This window comes from Solanum stenotomum, chromosome 3 (genome assembly GCF_019186545.1).
Source record: "Solanum stenotomum isolate F172 chromosome 3, ASM1918654v1, whole genome shotgun sequence".
NCBI lineage: Eukaryota > Viridiplantae > Streptophyta > Magnoliopsida > Solanales > Solanaceae > Solanum > Solanum stenotomum.
This window is the reverse complement of record NC_064284.1, coordinates 37,632,617-37,658,816: the sequence shown is the minus strand read 5'-3', so window position 1 is coordinate 37,658,816 and position 26,200 is coordinate 37,632,617. Positions and strand designations below refer to the sequence as shown.

At 34.1% G+C, this 26,200-nt stretch overlaps 1 protein-coding gene and 1 pseudogene across 1 annotated transcript in view; one reads left to right on the top strand and one right to left on the bottom strand.

Moving 5' to 3' along the window:
• The window catches only part of LOC125858376 (serine/threonine-protein kinase Nek6-like), a 1,100,283-nt gene that overhangs the window by 1,005,403 nt on the left and 68,680 nt on the right, over positions 1-26,200 (top strand). The gene's annotated exons all lie outside the window — the stretch shown is intronic.
• On the bottom strand, positions 51-26,200 carry LOC125858926 (eukaryotic translation initiation factor 4B3-like; annotated as a pseudogene).

The following is a 26,200-nucleotide window of genomic DNA, read 5'->3' as shown; positions in this document are numbered from 1 at the left end:
CTCTCACTAACGAACCCCTCGTTCTGTACACGTGTCTTAATCCTAATCAACTATCCGTTTGACCATTCTTTTAACCCATAAACCCACAACCCGCCCCATAAACCCAATAATCCACCTTTTCTTTCTCTTAAACTGTCGAATGCACCACCACCGGAGGCAAATGTCCGTCCACCTTCCTCTTCCTTCCTTTTGGTCCACAGATCCGGATCAGAATCACTACCGTTTGGCCCAAAACTTCATCTCCTATCAAATCTTCAGCCAGAAGAGGGTAAAAAAGCTTTATTCGCTGCCCAATTATCAGATTCATCAGCTTTAGACTGGGAATCGGAGAAAAAACCTCCCATTTCATCTCTCTCCCCCCTTCTTTCAAAACCATTACCAGCCGATGTTTTCTTAGCTGCACCCCAATCATCAGTCTCGTCGGCACGAGAGGGAGCAATTTCCCTATCGGTATCCCTTTGAAACCCTCCCTGCCTACGAGAATCCTCTGACGAACCCCTCCCCCTTGCCTGTCATAACCGTACGATCTGAAGCCACCTCCGAATCGAGACTAGTCAAGTTCGTGCGCAGTACACTCGCGAGGACTGGTGGGGAGCATCAAGACTTCCTCCGGTGTCAGGCCTTTGGTTGCCGCAGCGGCGACAGTTTGAGACTGCTTAGCAGTACTATAAGTGTTGAACTCCTGAAGGGATAGGGTTTGTGGCTTCTTCTTCTTCTTCTTCATTTTGGTGGTGGCCGCAGCGGTCAAAGATGGAAAATCGGCAAGGCCACCGGCACCGCCGCCATTGGAGTGATTTTCAACCTTCACTGGCCCTTCACTGACTCTTCCTTTGGAATGTTTAATTAACTTAGATATTTTAGAGGGAATCGGGTGGGTTATTGGGTTTACGGGGCGGGTTGTGGGTTATTGGGTTTATGGGGCGGGTTGTGGGTTTATGGGTTAAAAGAATGGTCAAACGGGTAGTTGATTAGGATTAAGACACGTGTACAGAATGAGGGGTCCGTTAGTGAGAGGGGCATGTGTGTACCGATAATTGGACGACAGGGGCTTATTTGGAAACAAAGTATAACGAAGGGCATATACGTACCATTTATCAAAGTTCGGGGGTAAATTCGTCCTTTTTCCCTTATGAAAATGATAATTGAAATTTTCTTGAAACACTTTTATATGTTAACATGACTAATTTGGATTGCTTTCCTAAAAGGTTTCTTATTGAGTTTCAATTTGCTCTCCAAGAAAACCTAAATGATCAATCTTTAGAGATCATCAACCCACAACATCCATTCCTGTTATTGCTGATCAAGCTATCATGGATCAAAATGATAACCAAAAAATTCTATGATCCTTTCAACAAGCTCATCATCTTAGCTAATCAAGCTTTTTTCCTCTTTTACCACCAGCTGCTGAGCTAGCGTATGTACCAACAGTTGTTGCAGCATCACAAGAATGAATTGATCTGCTATAACAATTCATAATGTGGGCTAATATTCATCCTAATTACATTTTGTCCATGAATACTGTGGTAATCCAATTTTTTTGAAGATAGGTACTTTATGTGTATCATTTTATGTAACTGTGTTTAAAGATTTGTGTTCTGTTCTTTAGATTTGAAATAAATAAAAAAATCGATAAAGATTATCTGTAAATTGAAGCAAGGGAAACTTACAGAAGATTCATGAATATTGTTCAAGTAAGGTTAAAAGACAATCAAAAGTTCTCCATTTCTGAGATTTTTTCTCTTCACTATTTTTTTCATATCATATAAAGTTATGTTGAGTTCTAAATTTTTGTGAAAAATAATAATAGTTATATTAGTGATGGTATAGAGACATGTAATCTTTTTGCCTCGTCTTATTTATTATTTTATGAGTATATTTACATAATAGTAACGTTGATTGAACGAATCATAAAATTTGTTGATTATCTTTTTGATCCATGATAACTTGATGAGAAATTACATGAATGGGGTTTATGGGGTTGATGATCACTAAAGATTGATCATTGAGTTTTCGTGATGAGAAACTAGAAAATTCATAAGAAAAATTTCAAAAACGCAATTCAATTTAGTCATGTCAACATCTAAAAGTCTGTCAAGAAAATTTATATCATAATTTTGATAATTAAGAGACTCAAGCCTGATCTAGGAGGTACATTAACACTTTCAGATTTATTAATTTTGAAAGTTCTTATAATCGTGCTTATATCCCAATTATTATCACACATATTAGATTTTTATAAAATTATATTTAGTAATTGTAAAAATAAAAAGGAGTATGGAGCAAGAAAACCTCAAGAAGTAAAAAATGTGGTGATGTTTTGTGTTAGAGGAGGGGGGAGAGGATGACTTATGAAGACTTATAGCATATAAAAAAAAAAAAATAGTTAAGTAAAAGATGTTTGAGTTGGTAGAAAATTGCTTGGATGAAGAACATTGAACATGATTTGTTTATTATATAGAGGATCTCTAAGGAGGCACGAAGCACCCACCCACCCCTCCCATCCACATTCACTTAGAATTTAATGCATATTAAATATTTCTTTTTCTGTTTTAGGGCGAGCGAAATTGACATATGCAAGATAAAAAGATAAAAAATAATCTCAAATAATTTTATGTACCCTATATTTAAGATTATCTAAAATTTAAAAATTCCCACCAAAAAGAAATCTTAAATAGTGAAACAAAGGTCCTTAAAAAAAGAAATTTTACAAATTCAATATTTTCTCATGTCAAGGTCCCTTTAGACAGTTCAAGACTGTCAAAAGTGAAATTAGCAGTTACAATCAATAGTTTTTATGAAAGATATATGTTCTTGGTATATGCATCAGAACACTAGTACATAATTATGAGAATTGGTTGACAGATGCACAAATTTTTCCATAGTCAGTTTTCTATTACATATTTAGTTGTCCTATCTCTCATGCGAAGAATAGGAAGAATGATTATAATGATATCATTTTAGTGGTGAAGGATTGGCATCAAACTTTGAAAGGTAAGATGCTATCTCAAAGTGGTAAGGATACATTAATTTGTAGTCTACTATAAAGTATTTTGTTTAGCAATCTCTCTCCCCCCCCCCCCGCCCCCGCCCAATGTGTAATAAAAGTTTTACTCAAGATTTTTGCCAGATTCTTTTGAAACAATAAAGAAACTAGTAGAAGAAATATTAGGTTGTTTCGCTGGATACTTATTTGCCTAAAGAGGGAGGCGATCTTGGTTCTATCCCCTTTTCATATTTCTAAGGTTATTTAAAAAAAATTATGGTGAAAATTTAGAATTTGAAACTCTCTATGAGCAAACCTTACATGAAATAAGTATTGCAAAAAGGAAAGTCATTTATTGGTGCAATGAAAAAGAGGTTCATAGGTTTGAAACACATGATACAAAATAGAGATATTCTAGTGAAGTACATTTTGTAGGAACCAAAAAGGTGGTTCAACCAACATCTTGTATAAAAATTGGACCAAGCTTTGTTCTTTATATCAAGAAGATAACTATCGAATTACGCATAAAATGGAAGAAACAAAGGAGTTGATGAATGAAGAGAGATGGGAGACGGAGAGATTGCATAAATATTCCTAGAAAGAATTGTCAATCATATTGTGAGAAATTTGAACAACTTTCTCACTATAGATCTTGCTGACAGACAATGATGGGTGCTCAAAGGCTCATGGAAATTTAAAGTCAGTTATATCGGGGAGTTATTGACAGTTAAAGAAGGAAGCAAAGTATTAATATAAGTATGTTTGGGTGAAAGTTCTGTCTTTCAAATCCTAGTTATTGGTTTGAAGAATTAGGAGTACCAAAATTCCTGTAGCTACCATTGTTGCTAGATTTAACAGTTCTATGGATTGTAATTATTTGTGTTGTGCAATGCTTATCCTGAAAATAGTTCAACATATTTTCTTCACTGGCAAAATGATAAAGATGGTATAAAAGTATTTTGCAAGTCTATTGATTTGCAAGGACCTTGGATACAATTAAAGTAGAATGCATGGAGGAATGGACCTAGTAATGAAAAGGTTAGGACTATTATTATTGTAGTACCTGTTATGATATTATGGTTTCTATGGAAGAAAAGAAACACTAATCTTCATGGTGGATTGTTCCTTTATGAGAAGGTAATTCATGAGATAAATGATTTCAATCATAACTTCGTCTTCTTAAACTTCTCTTTATTGCAAAAATTATCTAAGAAATGGCCTCATATGTTACAATTTTCGGAAGAATGAAAGTCAAGTTAATGACACATGATTGTGAGTTGGAATCCCTCTTCTGTTGGATGGTATATATGCAACACAGATAATGCATCCTAGGGTAGCCCTCATCCTAGTGCTATTGCTTTTTGTGTCAAAAATAATAGGATAATTATTTTAGGGGTGAAAAAATAGAGAATTATTGATTCCACAAATCTTATTACTGAAGTAGTAACAATTAGAGAAAGGGTTTAGTTTTATAATGATAGAGGTTATATTCCCCTGCTAGTGGAAACTGACTAACTTGTTATGCTCAATATATAGAAAAGAAGATAGAAAGTGCTCTAGAATGGTGTGAAGGAGGTTGAACTTGTAAACATAGTAAGGGACGATGTCCTAAAACACACTCTTAGGAAAGGAAATACATTGACTAATTTTTTTTTCTAACTTATCTGTTCATTTTACAGGTACATGATAGAAAATTTCTAAGATATTCCACTTCTAGAAAAGAGAACGGTGAACATGTTTAAATTGTGTTTGCCTCATTTAAGACTTACTCAAATAAAAAACATATAACTCTCTATCAATGTTCATTTATCACATAGGTTGCATCACGGAGAGCTGGAAAATAGTTAATCAATTAATGACCAACCTAAAGTTTTAGTTCATATAAACTATTAAATATGCCACTAGGTAAGAGATTAAGGTGAACGATAGTAACTGACTACGACTTGAGTATTTAAGTGATTGATTTTACATTGTTTTAAGATGCAACTATGAAATTTTATTTGTTGTTTTAGGGTTATTTAGCCACTATTTACTCATTTATCATACATTTTGTGGTATTAATCTCTTTGAGATTCATTCTATCATGGGAGAATAATGGAGAAGGTCAATGAATTCTTAACAACTAATTCTCTCTAAATTTTAAACAGTACCTTAATTATAGATTACTATTGTTCTTGTTTCTAGAATTTATTTTTATTAGTGTAACGACCCAACCCACCAAACCGTACAAACACCTACTCTAATATTTATATAAGAAAACCCTAAACTCCAAACATAACCGTCACATGAAGCATGTCCCATATGATCACACACAAATTCATATCTGCGTCCATCTCACCTTTCAAGTAATTCGGAACACTCAAGGATCCCTAAAATCATCCAAAGTATTTAACATGTACATATGGTCTACACAAGAACCATCCCAATATTTAAATACAAACCCGGCCACTCATGGACTAACATGTCACAAGTATAACATAATAAACAAACTCAGTTCTCTCATGGAACCCACACACACAAAATGTTAGTTTACTTGCATGGTGTCCGAGCAAACCATTGTTAGTACATACTAGGTGTGGTACTAGAGCCAACCATTAGTATTATGTATCCCTGTTGTACACAAGCCAACCATTAGTATTCATGTAACAGCAAAGTTGGAAAGTCAAAATGGAAAAGAAAGGTTCCATTTGTTTGGCTGTATCTTCAAACCCATGAGACCCAACTAATGTTTGTAAGAGCATCGATGAGTTATAGATATCATTCGTAGGAACTGAGTTGAGATTTGAAAATTTTGAGTTTTCAAAGTTGGGTCTACAATTGAGCAGGATGGGTCGTAGTGTGAATCACAGACTATAGGAAGTGCTCGTAGAGTTGATTCAAACTTGGTGAAATTTTGGACTCAAAGTTGAGGACTAATAGCTTAGGTGAATCCACTAGCTAATGTCTATCTAGACAATCATTTGCGCGTTGTTTTGGCAGATGCCAAGGACCAGACTTTTGCTAGTGGGATACATTGAACCAGTACTCGAAAATTGGAAGTTATCATGATTTGGTACCGGTATACCGGTATCGTTTCATCTTGATTACGGTTCAGTCCTATCCATGATTTTTTTAAAAAAAATAATTAAAAAGCCCGGCAGGGCCGCATGTGGTAGAGCAACATGTGTTGCAAGCCTGTAATTCATAATTTGCAAATGCAATACAAGTACAACATTCAACTTTCACTGACTTAAAAGAGAAATTTTTAAACAAAACCATGGTTTTTAGTATTATCTTCACCTGAGAGACACCAAGATGTATCGTGACTTGCGGGAGGTCTATTGGTGGAATAGGATGAAAAAAGATATTGCGAAAGTTTTGGCTACGTGTCCTGTCAATAAGTGAAAGTTGAGCATCAAAAGTTGGGAGTTTTGTCCTAGGATATTAGTATTTCTACTTAGAAGTGGGAAGACTTGACTATGAACTTTATCATTGGTTGTTACCCTGTACCATGCGACAACATGACTCGATTTAGGTTATAGTAGATCGTATGACAAAGTCAACACAGTTCACTCCTGTCAAGGTTTTTTACTCGTAGGAGGATTATGCTAAATTATATCTAAAGGAAATGGTTAGGTTGCATGAAGTGTCCCTATCCATTATCTCCGATCGTGGTACCCAATTTACTTCTCAATTTTAAAAGTCTTTCCAAAAGGATCTTGGTACTCATGTCATGCTCAGTACGGTCTTTCATTCTCAAATCAATGGGTAATCAGAGAGTACTATCCAAACTTTGGAAGATATGTTGAGGGCTTGTGTGTTTGACTTCAAGGGTAATTGGGATAATCATTTTCCTTTGATTGAATTTGCATATAATAATATCTATCACTCAAGTATTGGTATGGCTCCATTTGAAGCTCTTTATGGTAGGAGGTGTAGATCTCCTATAGATTGATTTGAAGTGGGTGAGATTGCTTTGATAGGTCCTGAGTTGGTTCATGAGGCTATGGAAAAAGTTTGGCTTATTAGAGAAGGGTTGAAAACAACTCAAATTCAACAAAATTCCTATGCTGATATTATAAGAAGGGATCTTGAGTTTGACGTTGATGATTGGGTTTACATGAAAATTTCACCTATGAAGGGTGTAATCAGGTTTGGTAAGAAAGGAAAACATAGTCCCCGTTATGTTAGACCTTATCAAATGTTAAGGCATATCAACAAGGTTGCTTATAAACTTAGGTTACCAAATGATTTAGCATCGGTACATCCGATTTCCATGTGTCCTTGTTGAAGGAGTGTGTGGGAGAACCGACATCTATTGTACCATTCCAGAATCTGGGTATAAAGGAACACCTTTCTTATGAAGAAGTTCTGGTTTAGATTTTGGATCGGCAAGTTCAAAAGTTGACGAACAAGGAAGTTACATATGTAAAGGTGATGTGGAGGAATCAAATGGTTGAGGATGCTACTTAGGAGACCGAGGTCGATATGATGTCCCAATATCCTCATCTATTTCCCTCAATTCCTACCCTAGCTTGAGGTGTTAAGCTTCTCATGGTTCATTCTTTTTGGATTCATGCATCTTAGTCATTCTCATGTTTCCACATGAATGCATCTATGTTTATCAAATGATGTTTTGAGTAAGTTGTAGCTTGGAGTCAATTTTCCTTCTTGGTTACGTGCATTTATGTGATTGCATTCATGTTTGATTAGTGGATCTCTTTCCCCTACTCTTTTCCTACTAGCTTGATTCTAATTCAAGGAGGAGTGTTCCCAAGAGAGAGATATTGTAACACCTTAAATTTTGGAAAAAGAAAAATATAACATTTTAAACTAATGTTTTGTTCTAAGGGTCCACTCTACGGGTCGTAGAAGCTTCTATAGACATTAGAAGACATCCGTAGAAAGTGGGGTTGAATTTTAGGAAAATAAAGTTTTAGCATCTCATTCTATGATTAACCAGGATGGTTCGTCAAACATTTTACGAGTGATAGGTAGGTCTCATAGGAAGGTCCCAAATTTAGTGAAATTTTAATGTCAAAGTTGAGTTCTACGGTTGGAGCCTACGGACCATAGAAAGTTCTACGGTTAGAGCCTACGAACTGTAGAAAGTTCTACGAGGGGTAGACAGGTCTCGTAAAATTTGATCAAAATTTCCTACGAATGACCAGTACGGTCTATAGAAAGTCCTATAGACCAGTAGGTCCAAACCATAGAAGGTTTCGACACTTATTTTTAAGGGGTTTTGCGTCTTTTTTTTATGTTTAATACCTAAGATATGTAGTTTAACCCCTATTCTAATTTCTATATAAGTATTTTAAGTCCTAAAACTACCCAATTCTAAATCATTCTCCTAATTCCCAAAACTCAACTACATTCTCTCCAATTCTCTCTCAAGCTAAGGAAGAAGAATCTAGAGTTTCAGCTAAGGACCTGCAATTCACCACAACTTTTGGTCCTTGATTACTAATGTATGTTAGTATTCACCAATGGAGTCCTTTCCTCCATTGGGTTCCTAAGATCTTCCAATTTTACAAGTTCAATTCTCAATTAAAAGTTAGGGTTTTATTCAATCTTCAAGGGTTCTTTTCAATTATGATTTATTTTTTCAATTTCTATCTTCTATTGCCTGAATTGAAGTAATAACATGTTTTTGAGTTGAATTCATATGAACCCATGCATGATACATTATTTTTGACTATGAACACACGATGAAGCTTATGAACTATGACATATGAATTTTTGAAGATATGCATGCTTTTATGAAATTGATATAAATAACTTGAGGATGCTTTTAGATTAAAGTATCAATGAGATTGCGAAAGTTTTCCTCACATGCTACTATGATCATGATTATGAAAGGTTTTCTCAAATGAGGATTCATAACGTTGAAAGGTTTTCTCACCTAAGTTGAACCAAGATTAAGAGCTATTCTAAATGAATTTAGCTTGGATTGGTAGCTTAATTGTTCCTTCCAATGTATGATGAAATGAATATGATTAATGACTATTCAATGGGACTTCACTTAGAACCAATAGGATATTGAGATGGAGGCTCTCGTTAGTAGAGACCGGGTCTCTAGTAGCAATCTTCTTATCCCTAACTACGTGCCCTCGTAGGATGTCTTACCTAGTGAATCCACGTAAGCTAGAAGTTTTTGGTCCTTATCTTGGCAAGTAGGACATCTCTTTTGGATGTGGGATATACACTGGATACCATGTTAAGCTCACATGTTCTATGTCTCTTAATGGTAAACTTCCCACAATAATAAACTAAGTTACTTTTAAAGTATCTCACCAAGTGTTTTAAATATGTTGAGCTTACATTGACCATGACTATGACTTATGTTTTCTAATCTCTTATCTTATGCATTATCTTTATCTTTGCATGACATTAAAAGTCCTTTTAGCATGATTTCATATTTTTTTGCATTGCTATCATACTTAGAACATTCCATGTACTAATGCATACTTGTGTCTATATTGTATCACTAATGTAGGGTCCGACACTCCTACTCGCATACTTGTGGTTAGTTGATATCTATTGGCATTCGAAGTTTGGTGAGTCCACATGTTCCAGGAACAAAAAACGTTTACATGCTTTTCTTTTTTCCACCTTGATTTAGATGAAACTTGATGAAACTCCACATATGCTTCTCAATCTTGACTCATGCGGTCGTTGGATTCTAAGTCTACAATACATAGGATAAGATTCAGTTAATAAAAAATGCTAGAAACACATATAGCACTTAGATATGCCTTTAGAATGCTACCTTTTTCGGTTCGGTACATTCACGAGCAAAGTGCCCTAGCACTTGCAATTATAGCACTTCATTTTGTTGTTGTTCCTCTTCTTGAAGAACCGCTTACCTTTGTTGGAATTAGGCTTCTACTTTTTGTTAGAGGGTTCGTCTCCGATCACTTTGTCTTTCCCATTTATTTTTCAATTCTTCTTGCGCTTGAAGCCCGGAGACTTTGTTGCGCTTGACTCTACCACAAAGGTGTTAGAAGCAGCTTTGGGAACATCAACCTGCTCATCCAAGCTTTATAAGCTTCAAGGTCTCTTCTATGTTGTTTAGTGTTTCCCTCCTCTAGTTGATTCAAAACATTATTTATACCTCCCAACTCATTTTTCTCTTTTAGTACATACCATCTTTTACGATTTCAGATGTTGTAATTATCACTGTTTAGTCTTTTCATCTTTGTTTGAGTCAACAATGATATTTTTTTATGCCATGACTATACACTTGAGAGGCAATTTGGAAAGAATATTTAAAATTAATTTTGCATGTGACATACACATTCAAGCAAATCAATTCTCATAAAGATTTTATATTTAATGTAAAATCAAAAAGACACATAAACATCTAATTATCATATACAAATAAAATATTTGATCAGAATTTGAAACTAATTTCTTAATGAGTATACTAATATATTTTATACCATAAGCACAATGATTTACATGTCTACTAATGAAACATCGTATGATAATATGCAATAGAATAACAATACACCAATCCATAAAAGGATAAAACCAATATATTTATATTAAAGCATAATCAAATTTGTTCAGTACATAATTTGTAAAGAATAAATAAGATATTCAATACTAAACTACACTTCTATGGAATGTTTTGACCCACTTAACTCCTATATCCACCATATACCTCCATAATTATCTGTTATGCTCAATCTCGTAATATGTTTTAAATACTCTGGTAAGGAATGATACAAAACATTGAATGCAACTCACTCATCAACATGAATGAATTTTTCACCAATCTCATCTAATTTCATGTTAAAAGATTTGAGGAAATCTAGTAAGGAGTGAAGGGGATTGATAACACTCAAATGTCCTCTTTAAAATTAATTAAAAGGGACATCAGTTGTAGTCAATAAAAATACCCAACGTAGGTCGAATCCCACATGAAATGGTATATCATAGATAATACTATCAAGACATTCATATTGTAAATTCATTCATTTGTAATAGTAAAAAAAAGTGGGTAGATAATTCCACCAATTTAATAAAAAGATTTGGTTATCAATTGTCTCAAATAAACTAAGATTTCTGAGAATTCAAGAGTTAACAAACAATCTAGGGGTGTATGGATTGAAAATCAATGTCACACAGGGATAATTGTGTTGCTCTGTAGTGAGAACACTCATGAAGAGGCTAGGTCATCTTCAATGACGCTAATTTTCTTTCGATCTCAAAGCATTTTTGCATAGAATCTCCTTTCGGTCTCACCTATATAATATACCAAACAACCCAATACCTTACTCTCTCTCTCTCTCTCTTGATGCAGAAGTAGGGTAAATAGATCCAACCCATAACCTCTATTTTAAAGCAAGTTACAGACATCAAACTTAAATTGCTAGTATCAAACTAATTACTTACTCCAATCAATCTCTTTTGAGCATCGACTGGAGATCAGAAGTAGGAATTAAGTTTTCAACCTTAACCCATAAGTAACCCCATGCTAATTACCCTAAATTCATGTATGAACAACAATAATATAGAGCATAACACAATACCCACTACATTAAATCAACACCGAACTCCATATATGCACCGCTAGATCTTGAGGTTTTAGCCACCCATCCCAAAAAGCAAAAGAAGTATACCTTTCATGAATGAAGCCATGGGCAACATGAACTTAATTAATTAAGAGAAAACTCACTTTAAATTTTAACTTCAATTTGTCATTTCAAGTGAAAAGTTGAAAACACCCCAAAAAACTAGAAAGTGTTCTTCACATGGCAAAGTGTTTATCTCCAACTCCAAACTCACTAAAGGTGAAAAATGAGAATTGTTTCACACTCTTTTTCTGTCTCCTTTTAGCTATTTATAGTTTTCCAAAATTTGGCCCAAAACTCAATAAGCTACCATTTGGGCGACGTTAGTCGGGCTCGCCAAAATCAGTTGGCGAGTTGCCATTCATGCTTCAACTCATCTTCACTTGCTCTAGGCTTCAGGTGTTTGAAACTCAATCGGCAAGCTCATTCGAGTTTGCCTTTCACATTCGGCAAATCACCAAGTACCACCTTATATCGCCATGCGAGCCTTCAATTTTTCTCCTTGCACTGTCACTTTGGGTGATGGTCAATAAGGTCGCCTTTCTTATTTGGCGAATCACCCTTTCTTTTGTAGTTCTCTGACTTGTCTTGATAAACACAAGTGTTGTGCACTGTCACTTTAGGTGAGGTCATGCTCACTAGGCGATCCGCCTTTCTTGCTTGGCGATCATCAATATATATTATGCACTACTTTTCACATTTTTGGCCATTCTATCAAATATTCATCCTTGCTTTTTCCGTTAGCCTTCATAGATGTAAATCATCAAAATATCATTAGAACATAACAAAATTAAGCATTGAGGACACTAACTATTGAGCTAACTACGCCTCAAATGAGTGCAAATATGTCATGACCCAAAGTATACCCTAGGTGTAATATGGAGTATAAAACTGCGAGAGGCCCTATACAATCCACTTAGCATACATCATACAAGATAATAGAAATAATTCAAAAGATAGCATTTTACATTTCAAGAGTTTTGAAAAAGCATAAGTCTAGTCATAAGTATCAATAAGCCATCCAATACATTATAATGAGTGTAATTGGGACGTAACCAATACATCACATACAAAGTCTGAAAACTAAAAATGACATAAAGTTGTAAATAGGTCCTCAGAACATGAAGACTCACCAATCTTCGAAGTCAATGAAACCAACGAGCCATGAGTATTAGAGGTAGGAACGTCGGACCTTACATTAGTAAAATAATGCAGAATACAAGTATGCATTAGTACATGGAATGTATTGAGTGATGAGTGGTAGATTTTTACTCATTTAGGGTCCATTTAACTCAATCGTTAGTGTCCTCAATGCCTAACTTTATATTTTTGTAATCAAATACTGATGATTTGCATCTACAAAGGCAATTAGACAAGGCAAGAACTGAAGCTTGAATGAATGACAAAAAATGCAAAAAAGAGTGCAAAGTGAACATGTTAATTGCCTAACATGAAGGGAAGATCGCCAACTGAGCATGACCTCACCCAAATTTACAGTGCATAGCACGTGTGTCTACTAAACAAGGTCAACGAACTCCATTATAAAAGGCGATGTGTTGAGTTAGAAAGGCGGTCCTGATGCATGTCACCCAGAGTGACAGTATGCAAGGCAAATACTTAATGCACAAATGACAAACTAAGGTGGTGTTCATCGATTCGTCAAATGTGAAAGGCTGGCTTAATTTAATTCGCCAAATGAGGTTCAAACACCTGAAGCTTAGAGCATCACAAGGCAAGCTGATGAGCGAAGAGCAATTCGTCAAGCAAGTTTGGCGAACCCAACTTATGTCAAGTTGGCCACGAAGTGCTTTTTAGGCCAAATTTTCAGAAAATATAAATAGCCCAAAGCATACAATTTTTAGAGAAATTGAAAAAGCGAGTTCAAGTGAGAGATTTTTGAAGAACAATTAACCTTTTAAGAACATTTTTCCTAGTCTTCTTGGGTTTTACATTTTGAAGCTAGAATTTGATAAATTGAAGTTATTCAAAGTGAGTTTAATCTTAATTGCTTGGTTTCAAGTTACCCATGACTGCTTTTATGGAAGGTATACTTTCTTTATATTTTGTGATGGATGGATAAAACCCCAAGATCTAGAGGTGTTCTAATGGGGTTATGTGTTGATTTAATGTATCGGGTATTGTGCTATGCCATGTTTTGTTGTTGTTCATGCATGAATTTGGTCTAATTATCATGTGGTTAATTAACTTAAGGTTTATGGTTTCAAACTCAATTTCTACTTCCGATCTCTAGTTGATGCTCTACAGAGATTAATTGGAGTGGGCAATACTAGCAATTTAGGTGTGATGCCTATGACTTGCTTGAAAGAGAAGTTATGGGTCGGATCTATTTGCCCTAATCTTGAAAGAGAGAATAGAGTAAGGTAATGGGTTGTTTAGGATTGGCATTAGATGAGACCGAAAAGAGATTCTAGGCATAGATGCTTTGAGATCGAAAGATGATTAGCGTCATTGAAGATCACTTAGCCTATTCATGTATGTACATCACTATAGAGCAACACAATCACTCATATGTGACATTGATATTCAATCCTTTCACTCCCAGGTTTCTTGTTTACTCTTGATTTCCTTTGAATTTTACTTTAATTGCAACTATTGATAATCAAATCTTTATATTAAGTTGGTGGTACCATCAACCTAGTTGTTCTTACTATTACAAATTAGCTGATTTAAAGTCCAAATTTCTTGATAAGGAATTCTCTACGTATACCATTTCATGTGGGATTCGACCCCGACTCTTCGTTGAGTTTTTTACTAAGTACGATCGCTCACTCTTTTAATTGGTTTTGGAGGGTGATTTGAGAGTTATCACTAAGTGTGGCTAAATATGCATAAAATAGACATAATAGACTTAAAGAAGAAATGGCATGTGAATCATAAAATATGGTCAAATACATTAACATAAATGACATAAGAAAAACTTTGAAGAAACATAGTCGTTTTGTGGGATATTAGCTTTAAGCGATCATGAAAGCTATTTCATGGAATCTGGTATATCCCTCATACCGAAAGAAGAGGAATCTACTTTCCAAGGTAGAATCCTTACATATTATCTTTTTCTAAGTGGATCCACTAGCTAGGTTATTTAAGACAATCCTACAGGGGCACATAGTTTGGGACTAAAGGTTGCTACTATAGACTACCATATTTGAGTCTCCACCTCAAAGTCTCTCAGTGCTAAGTCTAAATCCCAACGGAATAAATAAAAGTAAAATATCAATATAACATAGGAAATGCAATAGTCAATACCAATCCACATCTTTCACGATCAAAACCTAGAATAGCTCCTTAAACATAGTTCAAGATGAGGAAACCTTTCACCAATGTGAATCCATAAGTGAGAAACACCTTTCACAATCAAGATCATAATAGCATGTGAGAAAACTTTTCACAATATCATTGACACTTTCCTTTCAAAGCATCCTCAAATCATTTACAATAACTTCATAAAAACATGTATATCTTCATAAATTCATAGGTTCATGAGTTAATCATAGATTCATAGTTGAAATTCATAAATTAGTCATGGTCAACAATATTTCAATTAAATATCATATATTAACATTAAATCATGCATTAGAGGACTTAATCAACAAAGATAAATCATAATTTGGATGAAACCCATAAAGGTTGAATTGAAACACTAACTTGATCAATTGAATATTGAATTGAAACATTAGAAATCTTGGAGGACCTCATGGAAAAATGGATTCTATGGGTGAATACCCACATACCTTGGTATTGAAAGTCCAAAAAGAATGGAGGATTGAAGACTTGAATGGAAATGTATATATTTTTTTTCCTTAAGTTGAGGGAATTTGGGGAGGATGAATTTGGTTAGATTTTGGGAAATTAAGAGAATGAGGTTTTAAGTGGATAGTTGTAGGACCCAAAATTCTTATATTGGTCTTAGGATGAAGGTCAAAACGACTTAGTTTTGATTTAAAATAATTAAGGGAAAGATCCAAAAGCCCCTTAAAATAACTACCGACCCCTCTCTATGGTTCAGACCTTCCTACAGACCTTACTGGTCAACATAGAAAAATTCAGAAACTTTTGAAATTGCACCAACTTTGATGGGACTGTTCTACACCTTCTACGATCCGTAGACCCTAACCATAGAACTCGACTTAGACGTACAAAATTCACCAAGTCTAGAACCCACCTATAGGGCCTATCTACGACTCGTACATAGGTTGACAAGCCGTCCTAGTGAACCGTAAAAAGGGATACTGGACTTGATTTTAAAAAATTATTTTCCTTCTTCTTAGAGTTGCCATCTACGGCCCGTAGAAGCTTCTACAGTACGTAGATGGGACCCTTAGACATATCCTGCAGCCCAACAACTTCCGTTTTTCTTTCCAAAGTCCAAGGTGTTACAAAATCTACCGCTCATCAAGGATCTATATATATTTTCTTGAAATCCTCAAGAAGTCCCCTTCCTTCTCTTTTACGTGTTCTTATATCTCTATCTTGATGTTGCAGCATCCTTGAGTCACTCCTAATATAGAGTCTGAATCATACTCATGATACATTCTTCTATTTTTCCTATTTGCTCTTCTATTAGTACTGCTTCCGCTTGGAGCAATATGAGCAAGCTCTCATTCATTCATTTCTGAAATGGGAATAAGAAAAATGAAACATGGTTAATACCATTTAATGCGACAACATATGTTACAAATTTCTGGTAGAAGAAAACATAATTTATAAAAGGAATTTCCACCAAAGAATGTTATTTCAATATTCAAAGGATCGCAACTCATTCGATTTTTATCTGAATTACACTTATAATAAGTCCACGAAAAGCTATAAGCAAGTAGATCATGAAAATACAAGTTTTAAGCCAAAGGTTTGAACCAAAGGTTTGAACATACAGTTCCCAAAACTTGATCAAACAGAAGCAATTCGTTCTGGAAAACAGTCCAAAAGCGGCCAACATTAACAAAATTGTATCTCACTCATTTTAAACTAGTTTTACTCTTATAATATATCCACAAAAATCTACAAACGAGTAGATCTTGAAAACCTAGTTTCAATCCATACTTTTTCACTTTACATTTCTACAAACGCAACAAATAGAAGTAGTTTTTTTCTGAAAAATAGTCCAAAATCAGACAACTTTCAAAAAATCATATCTCACTTGTTTTAAATCCATTTTACTCTTATAATATATTCACAGAAAGTTACAAACTAGCAGAACATGAATTTTAAAGTTTCATGCCAAATTTTAAACATGCAGAATAAAAAACACAGGAAAACAACATAAGATTCCCTTAAACCAATAAACCAAAGAATCACTTTCATTGTAGGACAAGGAATCCTATCTTAATATGAGTCAGTATCATTATACGACAAAGACTCCTATCTACAATGTAATCAATCCACATTAAAAAAAAGAATTAAAAAATTTCCTAACTTCTTCCAATTTTTCTTTTCATCGATTTTCAAGAAAAATTAGTCACAACATAGTGAAATCACATGGACTCATTGAAAAAAGGGGATCAATCAACCATGCTTCGATACCAAAGAAAGAGTTTTAATGGCAAGACTGCAATGGATGTGTACCTTAATACTTGCAGCGAAAATTATTGATAGTGCTTTTGTTGTAGATTTGCTCCAAATTCGAACAATGACAGGATCGACTTTGTCTCTCAAAGAAAATGTAATACAATTCACAAACTAAGAATCTCCTTAGTGTGTTGATTGAATTGTGAAAAATCTAGAATAGTTTTCTCTTCTGTTTCTTTTCTGGTTTTGGTTTTTCACATTCTCCCCCTATTTCCCTACGTACAAAAAATTACTCCCATTTGGAGTCTTTTAAGGAGAGGTTCAACAGTTGCTCTTTAACTATTTCCTCTTATCCTTTAAAACAAAACTACCCATTAATTAATTAATTAAATCGGATCCGGTCGATCCACATGGGTGACCCACGACCCAAAACATAAACTAAAGAATGAATAATAAATAGATCATCAAATTGAGTATCTTATTGTCACAACCCAGGGGTACCCCCTAGATGTAACATAGTGTATAGGACCGCGAGAGACTCATACAAGCCACTTAACATTCATAAAATAAGAAATAGAACAAGGAAGTAAAGACAACATTTCAAGTCCAATAGATTTATAAAAGTAAAGTGGAAGTCTAAAACACTTGTCTCATAAGCCATCTAGTATAATAGAATGAAATTGGGCCTAGCCTATACATCATGTCCAAAACTGGAAATAAGAAAGAAAACTGAAACAATGGAAATCCGTCTTCGAACATGAGGACTCACCAAAGCTCGGGAATCTCATAATCAACCACTAGCCACCAAACTGAGAAGCCTGATTGTCGGACCCTACATTTGGAGAAATATAGGCAAGAGTATGTGTTAGTACAAAATAATGTACCAAGTATGATAGCTATGCATAAAACATTTAAATCATGCTAAAAGAGGACATTTCATGACAAACAATTGATCAAGCTAAAACATGATATAAAAGGGTTAGAGAACATAAGTCATAAAACATGGTCAATGCAAGCTAACATCATTTAAAGCCTTTGAACACATATGTGATACTTCTTGAAGTAACCTTAGTTCATTATTATTGTGGGAAGTAGCCTTAACCGACAGAGAGACCATGTGAGCTATAACATGATCCCCCGGTGTCTCTTATACCGAAAAGGGTTTCCTACTTGCCAAGGTAAGGATCATGAACTTCTAGCTTAAGTTTACCCACTAGCTAATGTCTATCTAGACAATCATCCTATGGGGACACATAGGTAAGGGATAAGGAGATTGCTTCTAGAATCTCGACCTCTACTAACGGGAGAACTTCCATCTCAATATCCTCTCGGTGCTAAGCATAAATCCCACAGAATAGTCATTTATTACTTGTTCTTATTATCCATGGAAGTGCACGACATCTTGCCAATCTAAGCTAAGTCATTATTTATGGAAAGATATCATTCAATAACCAATCCAAGCTAGGTTTCATTAGGATAGCTCTTAATCTTTGATTCAATTAGGTGAGAAGACTTTTCAACCTTAGAATCCTTATTATGTGATAAAACCTTTCACAATCATGCTTTCATGTGTATATGAGAAAATCCTTTCAACAACACAATAACAACATCATCATTGATACTTAACTCTCAAAGTATCCTTAAAACATTTGCATAGATTTCATAAGAACATGCATAATTTCATAATTTACCTTTCAAGGTTAAAAACACACTTTCAATCATCAACATTTAGAAAGCATGGGTTAGATATAGATTTCATCATAAAATCATGCAATTCTATGAATACATGCTTGATTTCATAAAACTCTTCCTTGATAATTAAAATCCCACATCATATGATCATAACTTGAAAAATATGGGGATTACATGGGTTCATATGGTAATCATCATAAAATCATAGTATTTCATTAATTTATGCATAAGAGATCATAATTCAATCATTTAAATCAATAATCAAGAGAACTCATGACAATTGAAGAAAACCCTAACTCAATTGGGGGATTTCTAACTTGAAAAATAGGAGAATTTGGGAACTCCATGAATGGAAGGAATCCATGGATGAAAACTATCATACCCTGAAGCCAATTGCTTATCTTCAATGGAGGAATTGATACTTGACTTGAAACCCTAAGTTGAATCCTTCTCTTCAAGCTTTCTAGAGAGAGAAATATTTGAGAGAGAGGACTTGTTCTTCTTTTTGGTGAATTTGAAGATATTTGAGAAGTTGGATTCTGGGGTCATGATCCATACACCCTCGACCACGGACCGTGGACTAACCGACGGTCTGTTGGTCAAGCCATGGTTTTGGGCCTCTGGATCTAAGTTGGGGTGACCAACCATGGACCACACCTACGGTCCATTGTCCCATCCACGGGCCGTGGGTGGCCTCCGTCGGATGGCACCTGCAACTTCTTAATTAAAAGCTATTACTTTTTCCTCTTTCGAATCCGGGTTGTTACACTTATACTTTGCTTACACATGTAGAAACACAATAGAGAAAGTGATAATTGACTAATTTATGTAAAAATATTCAATATTGAGAATCCAATTATATCAAAGAGCAAATATTATAATTAAAATTTTGTAGAACATAAAATTCATCAAAGTGTAAGAATTTTACAATATTTCAAGTTCTTAATATATGTGACAATTCCAAATTTCCAATATTAGAATATTAGAAAATGATCATTCACATTCTTAATGATGTCATGGATTACTGTGCGAAGCGCGGGCAAGTTATCTAGTTTTTTTTTTGTAATTAAATAGAAGGTGGCATAAAAAACCATAATGTATCGATTTTGGGCAGCAATAAAGTTAATACTTCCTCCGTTCAACAATAGTTGTAGACTATTGATTTGGTACAAGGATTAAGAAGCAGTAAATGAAAGGGGTAATTTTACCAAATCACTCTTATTAAATATAAGTCATTTAAACATTGAAAAATGAATAACATTTAATAGCAAGGGTAAAATAGACTTAAAATAATAAATTATTCATTAATTTTATAAATTGGATAAGTATTATTAAAAATCTCAAAATAATATTATGAACAAGTAAAAACAAACGGAGAGAGTATTTGATATCTTAAACCGTGTTTCTGTTGTAGACATTATCAAGTGATGGAGCAGAGTAATTGGCAAATTACAAAATCCAAACTTTTTATATGCCTATTTATTGTGTCACTCTTTTAAGGAAATTTCTTTATATGTTGATTGATAATGATAGAGACCCCACTATAATAATTATATTCCACCGACGAAATTGAACACATAAGCCGCACAAATACAAATCTATTCAAACTTGCACAAATAGGAAAAAGACGTTCAATCAAGCAACAATTGTCGGAAGATATAGGCCAATCAACTTCTTTTTCTTTTTGGGGTCACTATATTTTACTGCCTCCGTCATTTTTACTTGTTTGTTATATTATTTTGATATGTCTAACAATACATGTTTAGATTATATAACTGTTGGGGTCTATGCATATAATCGATGAATAGTTTACCATATTGTGTCTATTTTACCTTTGCGATTAAATACTATTTATTTTTCAATGTTTAGATGACTTATATTAAATAAGGGTAATTTGGTAAAATTATTCGTATCATTTAATGTTTCTTAATTTCTATGTTAAGTTACTAATGGACAACTATTATTGGTTTGGGGGAAAATATTTTATAATATTTTATTTTTGTTGTTCGACTTGGTGGTTGGAAAAGTGACACTTGACCCCAACCCCCCAATAATTTCAATTGATTCAATATATGTTGCACAAAGTTTATACATTTTCTTGCCCTTTGCCGACTCCCCAACCCCAAACGTATACAACTTCTTCATTACTTGATGGAATTAATTCTTTACCTCTTGTTTTGGTTAATTAAAGACTATTAAACTAGGTTTGATTTCATGTTAAATAAGTGTACAAACCACTGAAATATAATATTTCATCCATTCCAAAATTATAAGTGCTATCTTGCAACAACTAAACCAAAACTCATAATAAGTGTAACTATAAAAATTCAACAAATAATTAGTACTCTCTCAGTTTCAAAAAAAAGATCTACTTTCATTTTAGTCGTTTAAAAAAGAATTACCCTTTTTCATTTTTGGAGACACTTTAATTTCACTTTTCTATGTGTCATGTTAAAGACCACAAGATTAAAGAGCATTTTAGTACATTTGACATAACTTTAGTTTAGGACCACGAGATTAATGTTGGGTTTAGCAAGGTGTGAATGAGAAATAAAAAAAGAAAATGGAAAGTGGAAGAACCAATGAAAGTGGGGGAACCAATTTTGGAGGGAAAATGAAAAGTCATCATTGCAAAAGTGCAAATGAGAGGTCATTTTTACCATATCGGTAGAAGAAAGAAAATTGTTGTCCTTACATTAGGAAACACTTCCTTTAGTTCTTAAAGGGTTAAGAAAAATGTGCCCCCTCGTGCCGCCGTCGTCGTCGCTCGCTCGACCTCGGCTTCGGCTTCGGATTTGGCAAATGATGTGATTGATAATATTTTTGGACAAAATTTATTTAATCAATCTTGTTAAATCATTTCCTTTCTCTTATAAATTAATTCAGAATGTTAATTAAATAACAGAATTAATTTGGCGCAACTGAATTTATTTGAAATTCACGTGTAACGGTAATCCTTCCAAAAAGTCATTACTTTTCCCAAACGGTAATCCTTCCGAAAAGTCGTTACTTTTCCCAAAGGACACAATGTTCTGGAAAACACAGGTCTGAACAAATTTTTTGAACAGACGCGTTCCTTGCTGCAAATGGCTATAAATAAGAGGTCTTTTTCGTTTTTTCAAACACTGAAATTTTTCCTCTCTGCATACATTTTCTTACATAAATAAAATTATCGATCGACTGAGTCTGTGTGTGCTCTTGTTGCTGTTCTTGCGTTCGCTGAAGTTATTGAAGTTTGAGGTACCGCTACTTCTTTAACAGGTTAATCTGTTTTATTTTGGGAGAATTAATCTGCAACCTCGGGTACAGTGAGGGGATTAAATTTCTTAAGGAAACACAGTGGTTTCTGTGGACTCGGATTAAAAATTATTCTGTCAATTTCATCTTTTTTTTGTTTCTGTATTTTTGACTAACTTGAATACATGAGATAACAATTAAAAAGTTTTTTTCTTAAATTTCGTGTCAAGTCAAACTAGGTCATTCTTTTTAAAATGGAGCTAGTATATTTTTTTAATTATGCCCTTATATTTCATTGTCTTAATAGTGTTGAAGTTTCAAAAACATTTATTAAATAGGGGTAATTTACAAAACTGCATATTGTATTTAGTGATTTCTTACAAGATGTGATATTTGCTGAGGTGAACTTAATTTGGGGCGGAGGAACAAAGGAGATTTAGGGGGTCGGGAGGGTATTCACCTGAACCCCCTAGACAAAATATTATGTTGTGTGTGTAAGGTGTTTTTTTTTTTTGTTTCTTATGTATATACATACATTTTTAATTTTTTAAACATAAAACAAGAGGTTGACTTACTGATTTAGGAAATTTAAAATTTAACTTGGAAGTCTAAAGTAAAATCCTAGGCTTTATATTTTTATTTTTTAAACCAATTAATTAAAATTATTGCTCGGTCGCTATGGAGAAATATTAAATGGACTAATATTATTTTATTATTAGGTCGGATAAACAACAATCTAACTACCTTAGACGATATTGCTAAATTTTGAGTTCAACATCCTGTTTTATGCTTCTCGTTAGAGGTCCAAATTAATTTGTTCGTATTAATCAAAATAAATTCTTCATATAGTACTCCTTCCATCCTATGATATTTATTCATTTTATTTTTACACGTCTTTTATGATACAATAATAATATATTCAGTATATCTCACTAAATGTGATCTGGAAGAGGTAGAGCATACACAAATTTTACTATTACTTCATAGAGATAAAGAGGTTGTTTTCGAAAAATCTTCAAGCTTAAGTGCATCAAACCTAAATAAAGAATAATAATGAAGAAAGCATAATAGTTAATATAGAGCCTACAAGACAAAAACAATACCAATATCAAAATTTATAGTGTGATAATCGAAACACAATACGCAACATATGCCGATATATAACAAAAGCAAGACAAAATAACACTCTACCCCTACTAACCTTCTACCCAAATGTGTGACCTTCACTCTTTCCTATCTAAGAGTCATGTCCTCGGTAATATGAAGTTGTGTCATGTCATGTCTAATCACCTCTCTCCAATACTTTTTCGGTCTACCCCCTCTAACCAGCCTCTGCACCTCCTCACCATGTTCGCGTACTTAAACCATCTCCATCTCTTAAGAAATTGTAAATAAGAAAGATACATTTATTTATTCGTTAACTCTTTGTGATATACACTCTATTTATGTGTTTTATCCATGAATACCAAGATTAACAATGAAGAATTTTTTTGAAACTTAATTATATTTGTACTCTCAAAAAGAACTAATTTTAATGACAAATGGAATTTTTTTTAATTAATCTTCTTAATTTTGTAGATAAATAAGTAATTTGAAATATGTATTTTTAGTACTATGGACAAGTAATGTGAGACGAAGAAAGTATCTTTTAAGTAGTTGCTTCAATTGTTGTTCTTCAGTGTGAAATCAATTAATTCAATTAAGAGGAGTTTTCATAAATAACTATAGCTTGGAGCATAATTATGAACAATAGTTACAGTTTGCTTAATTACATCTCATAGCAACAATATTAGAGAGGAGATAGGCGAGTAAGTTGTATCTCAATTTGAAACTAAGATATGTTATCTCCTATATTCAGGTTAGAAAAAAACAGAAACAGAAAAAAGATGAAATAGACAGAAAATAAAATTCGAGTCCACAGAACCCACTGTGTTTCCTTAAGAAATTTAATCCCCTCAAGTACCCGATGTTACAGATTAATTCCTCCCAAGATAAAACGGATTAATTATTAGATAAGTAGTGGTACCTCAAACTTCACTAATTTCAGTGAACACAAGAACAACAACGAGAGCACACACAAACTCAGTCGATCGACAATTTTGTTTTGTAAGAAAATGTATGCAGAGAGGAAAAAATTTTCAGTGTTGAAAAATGGAAAAAAAAAACTCTCTATTTATAGCCACTTGCAGCAAAGAACGCGTTTGTTCGGACAATGGTGTGTCTTTCCAGAACTTTGTGTCTTTTGGGAAAATAACGTCTTTTTGGAAGGAACAGGTCCCTTCAAAACGACTTTACCGTTACATGCGAATTTCAACTAAATTCTGTTACGTGAAATTAATTCGGTTAAGTAACTAACATTCTGAATTAATTTATAAGAGAAAGGAAATCAACTAATGATACTTAACCCTTTAATAACTAAAGGAAGTGTTTTCTAATATAAGGACAACAATTTTCCTTTCTTCTACCAATATGGGAGAAATGACTTTTATTTGCAAAGACTTTTCATTTTCCCTCCATAATTGGTTCCCCCACATTTTCTATTTTCTCTTCTTATTTCCCATTCACACCTTGCTAAAACCCAACAATCCCCCACATGAATGGGGAATGGCTATTGTTAAAACATATGAATGAAAAACTTGTGTGTCTCGTAAGTAAGGGTTAATCGCATCTGGATAAGTAGGTTTCCCTTTAAACTTTCCATAGTGAACCTATATCGGATATACTTGGTCAATCGGTAGATTTGATATCTTTGAACCGTCGAGCTTTGGTGTATACCTAGACAACATAAGTCACACAATCAAACCTTGGACTATTTTTGGTTCTCATTGTTTTGTTCGTTTCAGCAATGAACATGTCTTGGTTAATTAGTGCTTAGAGAACTGGCCTTACCGCATTCTTCTTGAAGTGGTGTACACTTCACGCTTACATAGGTAGTTTCTAATTGTGTTATCACGTAGATACAATATTTGATATACCCTGTATCAAACTTAGAAACCATTAAAAAGTCCTTATGCCTTTATCCTGGTTACTGAAAATTGTCTCATCATGAGAATAGACCATAAAAAAAATTGACAATGTTGAACCGTCATCTATGACTTTGTTTGATCTCCTGGAACTTAGATCTCGGGATCTCCAGTCTTTTAGGTAGAGTTATCGCCATGATGACTTGTTCTCGACCATAGTCTCATTCTCGTCGATGATCTCTCAATTCCCTCTCTAGTTAGGCCTTTTGTAAGTTGATCCGACACATTATCCTTTGACTTTACATAGTCAATTGTGATAATTCCACTAGAGAGTAGTTGTCTAATAGAGTTGTGTCTTCGTCATATGTGACGAGACTTCCCGTTATAAATAACGCTTCCCACCCTTCCTATTGCAACTTGACTATCGAAGTGTATGCATATAGGGGCCATTGGTTTGGGCCAAACGGAATATCTTCTAAGAAATTACGGAGCCATTCAGCATTTTCACCTGCCTTATCTAAAACGATGAATTTAGTCTCCATTGTAGAGCGAGCTATACATGTTTGTCCGGATGATTTCCAAGATATTACTCCTCCACCAATAGTGAAAACATATCCACTCGTGGATTTTTTTTCAGTTGACCCAGTAATCCAATTTGCATCACTATATCCTTCAACAGCGGTTGGATATTTGTTGTAATGCAAAGCATAGTTTTGAGTGGCATCTAAGTACCCCAAAACTCTCTTCATTGCCATCCAATGATTTTGATTGGGATTACTTGTGTATCGACTCAGTTTACTTATAGTGTAGGCTATGTCTGGTCGTGTACAGTTCATGACATACATCAAACTTCCCAATACTCTGACATAATCCAATTAAGACTAACTTTCACCTTTATTCTTAGCTAGATTAAGGTTCACATCAATTAGGGTATTTGCCCTTTTGAAATTCAAGTACTTGAACTTTTCAAGTATCTTTCGAATATAATGAAATTGAGACAATGCTAGACCGTTAGAAGTTTTATGAATCTTAATTCCCAATATCAAATTGGCAACTCCTAGATCTTTCATATCAAACTTACTAGTGAGCATACGCTTAGTAGCTTTTACATTAGCAATGTCCTTGCTCATTATCAACATGTCATACACATATAGGCATACAATGACTTCCTGATTTGGAATGTCTTTAATGTAGACACATTTATCACAGTCATTGATCATAAATCCATTTGCCAACAT